The sequence below is a fragment of the Rana temporaria genome, chromosome 4 (assembly GCF_905171775.1).
Source record: "Rana temporaria chromosome 4, aRanTem1.1, whole genome shotgun sequence".
In the NCBI taxonomy this organism is placed as follows: Eukaryota; Metazoa; Chordata; class Amphibia; order Anura; family Ranidae; genus Rana; species Rana temporaria.
The window spans coordinates 186,135,572-186,149,777 of NC_053492.1; the positions used below are offsets into that span (position 1 = coordinate 186,135,572).

The following is a 14,206-nucleotide window of genomic DNA, read 5'->3' on the forward strand; positions in this document are numbered from 1 at the left end:
GCCGCCCGACCGCTCCTCCCGTTCCGCTCTCCGCTCCACTGTGGGGTTAATTGCATGAATAGAGCCATAACAGGTCCTTTTTTATACTCCTATATACATGTATAGAGCCATGATAGGTCCACTTTAGTTATCATGATATAAAATAATGGATGTGGAGGCATTTTGGTGAACGTAATTTTTTTTGGTGGGGGGGCAGCATTTCATTCTTGGTACCAGGCAGCACAATGTCTTGGGCCGGCACTGGAACTAGGGCCGTGCACAGGAGCCCATTTCTAGTTTATCGTTGCAAAGTTAATTACCATTCTCATGCCATGTACAGCGGGCATGAAGGTCGTACTTTATAGTATGAATAGTAGAGGCACACACAGCATGGAAGCCTGCCTTGTGCCTCTATAGTGGCAGTTCAGTAGTTTGAACCTCTGGAAATTCCTTTTCCATTGGGCTGTATGGATTTTCCACAAACCACTTTTGCTTAATAAATAAGTCTGACTCTGGCACATACTTAAGCACTGAAGTACTGTGGAGCTTCTCATGTCAGACCTGTAGGAGGAGAAGAGTGAAAAGAGGATGCAGTTTTCTGGTGAGTTAAATCAAAGGAACGTGCTCCAGCGCAGGACTAATACTAGCACAACATCTTCTCTGTCCTTCAGACTACAAGCTTAATCACTGGGAAATCCCATTCCATAGTCAGGCACGCAACAGATCCGTGAGTGCTATTTTATGAATTTAAACGGACACCATGACTTCTAGCTCCTGGAAAAACTGAAGAAGTTTAACCCATTGACACATCCCCCTCTGCTGATTCATTGATCTAAATGCTTTAAATAGAGGGAGGGGTACAAGTCTTTCCTTAGTCTGTACAGCTGCAGAACACAGAAACAGCTCCAGCATCACTTGAGGATCATATTCTACTACTGGGGTACGTGGTATCTGGATTTTATGATTTTCCCAGTCATGCATTTATATTTAAATTGTCATAGTTAATGATTTTCTAAGTACATAATTGTGCGGACCCTGAAATAGAATCAGCAGAAGCAGAATTTGTGAATCAATTACACACTTTACTTCATTTAACTTATTTACTAGAAGTTTAAAGTAATGGATAACAGCTGTTGCAAATATAGATCAGAATGGTTAGTAACTGTAACATGTGTTTTGCTAAGACTTTTCAATAATAGCAATACAATTACATTGTTTAAATGAAATCCTTAGTTATACAGTTTGTGTGTCACATTAATCTGTGTATTCAGCAAATAGATTTTTCTTCCTGCTCGTTTCTATCATAATGATTATTGCCATTCACAGAAATATTATATTTAGAGGGATGCTTTTCCTTTGCCTTTTTTTTAATGTTCTCCAGAATTGTATTGAACACTAATTATAGTGCAACAAGTCCAAATGTGTACTGTATACACAGAAACCAGGAAAATCTAATAACGCAAACTGCTGATGTGCAGAAATATCAGTCCTGAAAGAGCAGCGCTGGACTGTCTCCAGTGAAAATGACGTTATTTTTGGAAGGATGTAATGCATGTAAAATACAATATTGGAACCACATGAAATTGTTTGTCAGGAAATCCTTTTACAACATGAAGACAATATTTTGGCTCCTTGATTAGCTGCCTCCAAGACAAAATGCAGCTTGTTCATGGCCAAAGTGACTTAATATAGAAAACTATTTACCATTTTTTTTTCTACAAAGAAACTGATGTGCATGTGTTTTTTTTACAAAAGTAACTAAAAATACACTGTAAAGTGCAGCACTGAATTGTGGTTCATTATTCAGATTGTGCAGCAGTGAATCTTGTAGACAACTGGAACTTACTCAAAGTTGTACTCATTATTTGCAATTCTTCTAAGTAAATTAATCTGTGATAGTACAGGCTCCTTCAAATTCTTCTTCTTTTTTTTCTTTTTTTTTGTGTGTATTTATCCTTAAGTTGTGATAAGTGAGAGTATAATTACTAAATTGGTTTATAGTGATAATTTGTTTATAACTAATACATATAATTTATGTTGTTAAAGGGTGCTGGCTCAAAGTCATGAAATAGTCAATGTGTGTATGTATATATATATATATATATATATATATATATATATATATATATATATATATATATATATAGCTCCTAGATATGTAGGACTCTTTCAGTCAGTAGGATGGTCTATGGTCATGTTAGCCCTGCAGCATTTAAGTTTTGCATCCTCTGCTTCATAGGTATGCACAGTCTATTGTATTAGGGTGTGCTCCCCAAAAATCAAACACCTGGTGCCAATCACTGTGTTCATTCAGAAAGGTAAGGGGCCGGTAAATGACATTACCACTTCCCCACTCATCCTGAAACATCATCTGTGTGTGCCCGCAGCAGCAGCCGGTGGGCGAGGAAGGAAACTGGCAGTCCCGTGGTAGGGGTTTCCGGGGTCACATGGGGCGATTAGGGTGTGCCTGGGCACACCCTGTGCACACGCCTATGCTCTGCTTGTCTACTGGGCTAGTAACCAGGAATAGGCTGCCCAGACATCCCTGATTTCCAGAGACAGTCACCGCTTTCAGAAGGCTGTCCCCAGAATAAAGCATTCCTGGACATGTCCCCCTTTTATTTTAAATGTAGTTCCCAGCCTGACTGCAGCATGATGATAAAGTGGCAGTGACAATTGGATCCATCACCCAGTGAACCAACATCACTTGTTGTAGGGATCCAGGCTGCACATCATCCAGTGTTTCCATGGCAGCATCATTTTTATCCTCCCACTGACACAGCAGCATTTTTTCCTTCCATTGACACTGAGGCGTCGGCTTTTTTTCGTTCCATTGACACAAAATCGGCAGGATTTTTTCCTTTCATTGACACCACTGACATACGGCATTTTTTCCATTCCCTGATTCCCTGATGCCCCAATGCCAATTCTTCCTTTGACACTGTTATGCCTTGTACACACGATCGGAATTTCCAATGGAAAAAGTCAGACGGACTTTTTCCATTGGATATATTGCGATTGTGTGTAGCCCCATCTGAGTTTTTTCATTGGATATTCCGATGAATTCCGTCGGAGTTTACATATAGAGCATGTTCTATTTTACTCGGCAAAAGCCCGATCGTGTGTACAAGCCATAAGCCTCATATTTTGCAACACTATTAAACTCTTCAACACGCTGCAGTGTGCCACAATCATTGTAGCATGCAGCAACCAGTAAATACATTTTTCTTCTTGACACCTTCAATACATTTTTCTTCTTGACACCTTCAATACATTTTTCTTCTTGACACCTTCAATACATTTTTCTTCTTGACACCTTCAATACATTTTTCTTCTTGACACCTTCAAGGTGTCCCTTCTAACTATGCATGCCACTTATTTGAAATCTATTTATTTTGTCTTTATACTTTACATGTCCGCTTCTTGTTCTAAAAGTCTGTGACTAATTGTTTGAATTGTTCAAAGTGGTAGCTTGATTTTGTGGGTGTGGCTAAAAATGGGGGCATGGTTTTGTAAAGGGTTTGGTTACAAATGGGCATGGTCAGTAGGGTGTACCTGGATTTCATTTTTAAAATGTGCCCACCTTAAACTAGGAAGACAAAAATCAATGAAAGAAAAGTAATATGTTTTTAAATGAAGTAATATGGAAGTTGTAGTAGCCAATAGGCAATCAACAATTTTATTTCACAGTTTTGATAACCCTAAGCTTCTTTATTTGTTCTATTCATTTTCGTCCATTCATTTTCTTTTTTTTCAGAGACATGTTTAGCCAATTCTTACTACCATTAACTTATATATTGGTCTAAATATATACGGTAATTAATTATAGGCATTTATATAGCACTGAAGCGCTTTACATATTGTACATTCACATTAGTCTTTGCCCTTACAATCTAGAGCCGGATATACATGGATCAAAATTGGGTCGGTTCAACAGAAACCGGCAGAAATTCAATTCATGTATGGGCACTGTGGTTGTACAGAAGTCTATCTACCGAACAACTTCTGTAAAACTGCTCTGTCGGATTTTCCCTGCTCAATTCTCTGCCTGCGGCGCTGATCACTGTATTTTGACATTGGGGAAGCCTCACTGCTGTCAGAAGACAGTAGCTCAGTGGGGAGGATTCCCTATCCACATTGAGTGTGTGAATTGGGAAATTGAGCTGGTTGAATGAAAAAAACTGACTCATCTATGGGCCCATCCACAAAACAGTTTAATTTCCGGCACATGCTGGAAATGTAACACTCCCATTGATTGTGCTCTCGACCAAACTGTCAAACCATCCAATGGCTAGTGTCATAACTGATCACATGTGCAGCATCATTGCAGTTGTAGAATAAACAGAGGCAAAGATGGGAGCTTCCTTGGCTGAAAATGATAGGGGGGGCTTACACTTTAAGGGTTTAAGTATGTACTTCATTTAGCATTCATAGTCAGGGCTGGTGTGGGTTTCAGTGGTGGCTTGGTGGGGAATGATGGCATCCCACCAATATGGAACAGTGGATGTATAACAAAATTTCATTAGAATAACCTCCCGTTTTTCCAAATTTTCACATTGTTATAATATTTGTGTGTACCTATAAACAAAACAAAACAGAATTTATATGTGTTACTTTGTAGAGATACCCCAACCTTCTGTCTCCTCTATTAAATAGCAGGACTATTATACTACTGTATAGAGGACTCTAAATTTGCTTGGAGTTCTGCTTTAAACACAAAACCTTTTCATTACTTATCTACTGACCACAGAGCAATATCTATCATAGACCAACACTTCCTATCAGCTTAGTTTGCTGGAAGGAGTAGCCAGTGCACTGTTGATTAATGAAAGCTAAGCCCATGGCCTTCCCATGTCCTCTTCTCTTCTCTCAGCAGTATTGTGGGAATGTATGTGTTTTTATGTCTTTGCACAAACAAACGAATGTGTCATTTCCCATGTACTTCAGAAATGCTCATACGACGTGTTATCTGAACTTTAGTGGGTTCTGCTTTGCTGCCCACCCATCCTTTTACTATAGCCAGCTTGGCAGAATTCTAATTCTAACATCAGACACAATTCTCGATATATATATATATACAGTCAAAGCATTGCAGGAAGAAAGTAATCACCATTTCCTGGGTTTGCAGTAGATATTTCCTCAGTGGTCCTGAGTGCCATGATCAGTCATCATATCATGGGGGTTTCCATAATGTCATCATCATCAACGATACAAACAGTGCACAGTGCTATCACACATAGCTGTCAGCAGATCTTCTTACTTATATACAGCTCATTGTACTGTCAACATACATAACATTGCTGCTAAATGACTTTACACACAGAAAAACAGCAGGAGTTGGGGATTGTGAAGTTTAGAGTTTGTTAAAGGGGTTGTAAAGGTTTGTTTTTTATTTTCTAAATAGGTTCCTTTAAGCTAGTGCATTGTTGGTTCACTTACCTTTTCCTTCCATTTCCCTTCTAAATGTTTTTTTTCCTTTGTTTGAATATCTCACTTCCTGCTTCTCCTCAGTAAGCTTGCCCCCATCATCTATCTGGGGGTTAGTCAGCATGCTCATCCCCTCCCTTGGGACTACATCCCTGCGGGGAGATGCTGTGTAACCCCCAGCCAGAACGCCTCGGATGATAGGGACAAGCTTACTGAGGAGGAACAGGAAGTGAGAAATTCAGGGAAAGAAAAAAAACATTTAGAAGGAAAATAGAAGGAAAAGGTAAGTGAAACAACAACGCACTAACCTAAACGAACCTATTTAGAAAATAAAAAGCAAACATTTACAACCCCTTTAATGACTGAAGGTAAAACAGAATGAACTTGAAGTAATGATGTCAGATTTTGTGGACTTACTTTCCCTTTATATGTGTAGCAGTGTTGCCAAGTTACCAGATTGAAATGTACTGAGTTTACTGACACAGCCAAGTATTTACTGGCATTTCCAAAGGTTACAAAATTACAGTGCAAATGTCTGTGTTTAGGCTACAAACAAGTACAATATGCAATTAGCAATGTAATTTAAGGCAAAAAAAAAACATATTTCTTATTTTATTTTTGATATAGTAAGGACAGGACTCAGGAGGGCAAGAAATTAGAATGGGCAGCACACACACATGAAATTTACTCTCACAGAGACACTGACAGCAGCACAGAGGACGATGACACCTCCCCGACATGAGACGTCCCATCCTGAGTCACAGTGACAGTCTCTCTCCATGTCAGATGCTCCCTTCAGTTCACTCCAGTCCAAACAGCACTGACAGTCCCACTCCTGACTTGCCTTGCTCCCATCTAGCTTCAAATTTACAGATTTTAATGACGTATTAGTTGGGCAATAAGTCTTAAGCCTAGCCATACATGGATGGAAATCGGCCAGTCACTGCTGAACCGGCTGAAGTTCGATTCATGTATAGCCACCCTGGCTGTACAGAAGTCAATCTACCAAATGATGTGTGTACAATCACCCTGTCGGATAAATGCTGCTTGACTACCGCTGTTGGGTATAGCTGGCACTGCTGATCAGTGTATTCTGATGCCGAGGAGGTCCCCCCACTGTCAGAATACGATAGCTCAGCGGAAGGATTCCCACATCCACCTTAAATGTGTGGATGGGAAAATTGGGTCCGTTTTTTTTTGTTCAACCCACTGGTTGAACAAAATAAAACTGACCCATCTATGGCCAGCATAGGTTTATCAGTCTTCTACATGCTTCTACGTGCTGTCAAGTAAATGTTGTTTGTGTGTGTAAAGTCATTGGCCCAGATTCAAGAAACACTTGCGCCCGCGCAACCATAGGTTGCGCGGCACAAGGGCTTACTTGCTCCGGTGTAACGAGTGCTCCTGATTCAGGAACCTCGTTACACCGACTGCAGCCTAGGATATGACAGACATAAGCCTCCTTATGCCTTCACATCCCAGGCTGCATTCTTGCGTTGGCCGCTAGGGGGCGCGGCCATTGTGATCGGCGTATAGTATGCAAATTGCATACTACCACCGATTCACAAAAGTTGCGCGGGCCCTGCGCACGCAAGGTACGGAGTTTCCGTACGGCCACTTTAGCATAAGGCTGCTCCTGCTAATAGCAGGCACAACCAATGCTAAAGTATAGCTGCTCAAATTAAGGGAATTCCTGGATTTCAACACAGGGACAGCACCAGAGGGAGTGGTGTGGGATGCCCTAAAGGCGTTCCTTAGGGGTATATTGATCCAGCAGGTAACTAAGATTAAGAGGAACTCTAGGGAATGGGAGGAGAAAATCAGGGGAGAGGTTCTAGAGGCAGAAAAGCAATATGTGGAAAATCCAACATTGACTAAACAACGGTTATGGTTGGAGAAGCAACAGGAATATAAGCTGGTGATCAACAAGAAAGTTGAAAATAAGCGCCTATTCCAGGAGCAGAGCGCTTTCTCTGAAGGGGAAAGTGTGGGCCATACTCTGGCCCTCCTAGCGAAAACTAATACGGCGCCCTCTAACATTCCCGCAGTTAGGACGGTAGGAGGTGGGATATCATCTGAAACATCGGTAATAGTGGACACGTTTGCAGTATACTATAAAGAGCTATATAGATCAAAAAAGGGGGAAGCTAAAGTGCAAATGGAAGAATTCTTTAGAGAAATAGGAACCCCAGTTCTATCAGAGGAGGATAGAAATGCTATGGAATCCCCAATTACATTACTGGAATTACAACAGGCAGTTAAAGGACTGTCTAATCAAAAGTCCCCAGGGCCGGATGGCCTACCAGCAGAGATTTATAAGCAATATGGTGAGGTGCTGCTCCCGGAATTGCTAAAAACGCTGAATTGGGCGATAGAAGGAGGAAGGCTACCCACTTCAATGCTAGAAGCAATTATTATAGTGCTCCAGAAGGAAGGAAAGGACCAACTAGATACATCATCTTATAGACCGATATCTTTGCTCTGCTCAGATGTAAAAATCTTGGCTAAGGTACTGGCAACGAGAATAAACAAATTTATTCAGAAATTAATACACCCAGACCAGTCTGGATTTATTCCAAACCGGTCCACAAGTATAAACATAAGAAGGCTGTACCTAAACCTACAGACCCCGACGGAGAATGCGGGAGATAGATCTATCCTATCATTAGATGCCACCAAGGCCTTTGATAGTCTGGAGTGGGACTATCTCTGGTACACTCTGGAGAGGTTTGGGTTTGGTCCATCCTTTATTAAATGGATAAAGCTACTGTATAATTCCCCAAAGGCTAAAATAAAAATAAATAATGAAGTTTCACAGTCGTTTGAATTGGAGAGGGGAACGAGACAGGGATGTCCATTGTCCCCTCTCCTTTTCGCCTTGGCAATTGAGCCCTTGGCAACTGCTATTAGAGCTAGACAGGAAATACAGGGGTTCCAGAGAGGAGCAGAAGAGGAAAAAGTCGCGCTATATGCGGACGATATCCTCCTTTTCTTGGGCAACTCTACAACCTCCCTTAAAACTGCAGTTCAAACAGTAGAAGCGTTTGGACGATTCTCGGGCCTAGTGATAAACTGGGAAAAATCAACACTCTTACCAGTGGATCCGGTAAGCAATATGGATGGGATAGGAATCCCGCAATTAAAAATTGGGGAGAAGATGGAGTATTTGGGCATCGTGGTAACACGTAACCCAGAACAATTTATAAATAATAATTTAGTGCCACTTTTGGGCAAACTTAAACGCAAAGCGGATGTATGGGGACACCTGCCACTGTCGGTGGCCGGACGTAGCAACCTTATTAAAATGATCTGGATGCCACAATTGCTCTATATACTTCACAACTCCCCAGTGTGGATTGATAACCGATGGTTTAAAAAGATAGAGACCCTCTTTAGGACCCTAATCTGGAAAAAGGGAAAGGCAAGGATCAGTCTCCGAACACTGCAGCTGCCAACAGACAGAGGAGGGCTATCGGTCCCGCATCCGTATAGCTATTTTTTGGCGGCGCAGCTGCAGCATTTGGGGGGGTGTAGCATAGAGGGGGGAGGTAATGCAAGTGGGAAAATGATACTAAGAGGGTCTCCTCATAGATCGGTAATAGAGACCTTAGAGGCCAACTCTTTCTCTGTAAAAAGTCCAACAGTAAAGATGATGGTAAGAATATGGCAAGTGGGAAAACTTGCCTTGGGCTATAAAGGATTAACAGAATACTCCCCATTATGGGAAAATAATAACTTAAAAGAAATTTTGGCCATGGGAAAATTAAAAGAATGGGATAAACGTGGGATAACCAGAGTGGCACAACTTTATACAGACTGCACATTAAAACCCTTCTCAGAGTTAAGTCGGGAATATGGCATCCCAAATTCTATGTTTTTTGCCTATTTGCAGGTTAGACACGCATTACAAGCCCAATTTAAATTTACAGCCGGTAAGATGGCAAAAGCTCACGCATTTCCAAAGACTAATCAAGACGGGGGTCTTGAAAGGTCTTATATCAGAATTGTACGAACGGATCAGCGATCAGTTAATAGGAAAAGAGAAGCTGAGCAAGAAGAAACAGAGGTGGGAGGAGGATATTGGACTCATAACAAATGACCAATGGGACAGGATACTGGAACTAGGGACAGTGGTTTCATTAGCCCCCTCACAACGGGTTTCTCATTTGTTTCTCCTCCACAGGGTCTACTATACCCCCAAGAAATTATATGGATTTGGATGGAAGTCAGATGACAAATGTCCTAGATGTCAAAATACAGGGGATCTCATCCACATGATGTGGAAATGCCCAAAACTGCATAGATATTGGGCTAAGATTCTGGACATTATAAATGCAACCTTTGGAACTACTCTGGAACTTGAAGCCAGGGTTTGTCTATTAGGATGCATTGAAGAGAGAATGGGGCAGAGGGATATATTAGTAGCAGTTATAAGATGCCTGTTTCAGGCGAGGAAATTGATCGCACTAAAATGGCAAGCACAAAATCCACCCACAGTAGAGGAATGGTTTAACGTAATGAACAGCACAATTGGGAAGGAAAGGGGAACATGGATTAGAAGGGGTAACCTCAAAAAATTTAATGCAATATGGGAGCACTGGTTATGTAAAATAGGCCGCTCACTTTAATCAGGGAAAGTTAGGTAAAGAATAATCTAAGGAAAGAAACAGAACCATAAAACGTGTATGCATTTTAAAAGTAAGATATGAGGGAGGGAGGGGTGGGAATGGGATTGAAGGAAATTTTTAACCTATGCAATTAATTTTTTGTATGCACATATAATGCACTGAATATAGAATATGGATTTGTATTTTTTCTCTCTCTGCTATATATGTATGGAAACAATAAAAAAAAGTATTGAATTTAAAAAAGTATAGCTGCGCTTCCCGCTCGCGACGTTCAAATTTTACGTCGTTTACGTAAGTGAACCGTGAATGGCGCTGGACGCCATTCACGTTCACTTAGAAGCAAATGACGCCCTTGCGACGTCATTTGCCGCAATGCACGTCGGGAAAGTTTCCCGACGGAGCATGCGCTGTTCGCTCGGCGCGGGAGCGCGCCTAATTTAAATGATTCCCGCCCCCGGCGGGATCATTTACATTAGGCGCCCTTACGCAGGGCTATTTAGCATATCGCCCGCGCAATTTACGGAGCAACTGCTCCGTGAATCGCGGGCAAAGCGCAATATTTGCGTGGGCGCAGAGAAAAATTTTTGCTCTTTGCCCACGCAAATATTGCGCGATTCTACCTGAATCTGGGCCATTGTGTTTTTACTTGTGCACATCCAGGTAAAATTACTTATGAATTAGAAATTTCTTGATCAAATTGAAGCACCTACTTGTGGGTGTCTAAACAAATGTATGCACGTTTTCATATCCTTCAAGAAAATAATTCATATTTGTGACATGTTTGGGAAAAATAATAATGATTTGGTGCATAATAAACCACAGCTTAGACCCGCAGTTACATTAAAGGGTCACTAAAGGAATTTTTTTTTTTAGCTAAATGGCTTCCTTTACCTTACTGCAGTCCTGGTTTCATGTCCTCATTGTTCGTTTTTGCTTTGATGTTGCTGTAATTCCTCTCTGTTCTGGACACTTCCTGGTTGTCTGTTTCCTGATCACCACAGTACTGGGAGATTTCTCACTGTGGTGACTAAACAAGGAGGTGTGTCTAAAACCCCTCAGCACCAATCCAGTTTCATTTTGCAAAACCTTCCCTGCCCTCTATTGGCTCTCTGGCTCTGTACATCAGAGAACCAGGAAACAACAGCAAAAACGAAACTAAACTGTAGGTACATTATATGATTGTTTTTTATCTGTGTTTAATCATTTTTAAAACGAATCAGTTAACTATTATGTCTCTATACCCTGTAAACAGTCATTTCAGCAAAAAAAATGTTTTCCTTTAGTGACCCTTTAAACACAGCAATGTCAAAAAGAACGTATATGATTAAGCACAGATCAGATGTGTGGAACGCGTCTATTGTGACTAACGCCTGGTGTCCCTAGTGTATTTTGACCGTCTGCAATAAAAGGCACGTTTGGAAACTTTTTTCTCAAAAAGAATGAAGACTCAAATTACAGCGTGTTGTGTGGCCGCCATCACTTTCCTAGCATGCACTTTAAAGTTTTTATACGCTCAAGTTACTTGCTTCCAGACATTCCTTGTTTATACTAATTAAATCCTACTGGTAAACACAGACTTCTTTTAACAGTATGCATATATGTTTATATGGACATAAAGGTTTACATCTATAACATACAGTATACATACGCAGCTACATAAGATTATTTAAAAAGTAATATGGTTGATTTACCTATATGATACTAAATCCCATATAAATGAATGTGTGTACTTATTCCCCAAAACCCTGGAGTAGTACTATCTCCTTTGACTAATGTATGATGGCCAAATGAACAGTGGATATATACTGGTTTGAGGGCGCATCATGCTTTGAAATCAAAATTTGTATTATTTATATTATTATACAGGATGTACAATGCATCCTGAAAGTATTCACAGCGCTTCACTTTTTCCACATTTTGTGATGTTACAGCCTTATTCCAAAACAAATTCAATTCAATATTTTCCTCAAAGTTCTGCAAACAATACCCTATAATGACAACCTGAATTTTATTTAAAAAAAAAAAAGGAAAAAAAAAATCACATGCCTTTGCTCAATACTTTGTTGAAGCACCTTTTGCACCAATTACAGCCACAATACTTTTTGAGTATGATGCTAAAAATTTGGCACACCTATTTTTGGGCAGTTTCTCCCATTCTTTTTTGCAGGTTCTCTTAAGCGCCATCAGGTTGGATGGGAGCGTAGATGCACAGCCATTTTCAGATCTCTCCAGAAATGTTCAATCAGGTTTAAGTCTGGGCTCTGGCTGGGCCACTCAATGACATCGTCCCATAGTCCCATAGCCACTCCTTTGTTATGTTGGCTGTGTGCTTAGGGTCGTTGTCCTGTTTGAAGATGAATCTTCCCCCAAGTCTGAGGTCCAGGGCGCTTTGGAGCAGGTTTTCATCAAGGATGTCTCTTTATATTGCTGCATTAATTGTTCCCTCGATCCTGACTAGTCTCCCAGTTTGTGCCGCTGAAAAACATCCTCACAGCATGATGCTGCCACCACCATGCTTCACTGTAGGGATGGTATTGGTCAGGTGATGAGCAGTGCCTTGTTTCCTCCAGACATGATGCTTGCCATTCAGGCCTAAGAGCTCAATCTTTGTTTCGTCAGACCAGAGAATTGTGTTTGTTTCAGGTGCCTTTTGGCAAACTCCAGACGGGCTGTCGAGTGCCTTTTACTGAGGAATGGCTTCCATCTGGCCACTCTACCATACAGGCCTGATTGGTGGAGTGCTGCAGAGATAGTTGTTCTTCTGGAAGGTTCTCTTCTCTCCACAGAGAACCGCTGGAGCTCTGTCAGAGTGATTATCGGGTTCTTGGTCACCACCTTGACTGATGACGCGTGCACACGATCGGTGTTCCCGTCGGAAAAACCTTAGGTGGCTTTTTTAATTTTTTATAAATTTGCAAATATTTCAAACAAACTTCTTTCACGTTGTCATTACGGGTATTGTTTGTAGAATTTTGAGGAAAATAATAAATTTAATCCATTTTGGAATAAGGCTGTAACATAACAAAATGTGGAAAAAGTGAAGCGCTGTGAATGCTTTCCGGATGCATTGTATATAGTGCCAACATGTTGTGCATTGCCATACAATATAAAGGTAGACCGCACAGTTACAATGCAATTCCAGACAGGAAGGCTAGGAAGGCCCTGCTCATGAGAGCTTACAATCTAAAAGGGATTGGAAGTAATACAAAAGATAATATTGGGTGGTGATGAGTTGATGAAGAAAGTAAAAGAGCTAGGATAGACTTACCTGACAAGTATAGTTTTTAGGGATCGCCTGAAGGTAAGCAGAGTAGGAAATACCTGGATAGATTGGGATAGAAAGTTCCAGAGGATGGGAGAGCCTATGGAGAAGTCCAGGAGGTGAACATGGGAGTAGGCGACAAGGGAGCTAAAGAGCACAAGGTCTTATGCCCTGTACACACAATCGGTTTGTCTGATGAAAACGGAACGATGGATTTTTTCATCAGATATCCGATGAAGCTGACTTTCATCAGTCTTGCCTACACACCATCGGTTAAAAATCCGATCGTGTCCAACGCAGTGACGTAAAACACTACGACGTGCTGAGAAAAATGAAAAATGAAGTTCAATGCTTCCGAGCATGCGTCAACTCAATTCTGAGCATGCGTAGATCTTTGACCGATGGATTTCCCCACAGACGATCGTTCTAAGTTTTTTTTCACTGATGGGTCCGTTTTCATCAGACGAACCGATCGTGTGTACAGGGCATTAGAAGGAGCAAAGATGACTTATTTTGAGACTAGGTTGGTTGTGGGTGGATTTGTCTGCGGTTGTTAACATTTCAAATTGGATGCGTTGGGCAAGTGAAAGCCAGTGAAGGGATCAATAGAGAGGGTTGGTGGATGAGTCTGGGAGCAGCATTTGTGATAGATGGAAGTGGAGGTATTGACTGTAGAGGTAGGCCTACTAGGAGGGAGCTACAATAGTTGAGGCAAGAGGTAACAAAGGAACCAATAAATGATTTGGTGGTGTAGTTAATTAGTGTAACGGTCACCACCGTTTACGATATTCCATTCCATCAACCCACAACAGCTTCCGACACTCCACAATCCAGCAGACACGATCCATAAGAATTCTCTCAGAGAGACGAGACATACGCTCTGTGTTCTGAGTCAAATGAATGAATGAAT

The 14,206-nt window shown here is 41.1% G+C and overlaps 1 protein-coding gene across 1 annotated transcript in view; it reads left to right on the forward strand.

Annotated features, from left to right (window-relative positions):
- Nucleotides 1–560: 560 nt before the first annotated feature.
- The window catches only part of LOC120936821 (leucine-rich repeat-containing protein 15-like), a 44,057-nt gene continuing 30,411 nt past the window's right edge, over nucleotides 561–14,206 (forward strand). The window contains exon 1 of the mRNA XM_040349513.1: nucleotides 561–919. The gene's annotated coding sequence lies outside the window, so the exon portion shown is untranslated. The remainder of the gene's footprint in view (nucleotides 920–14,206) is intronic.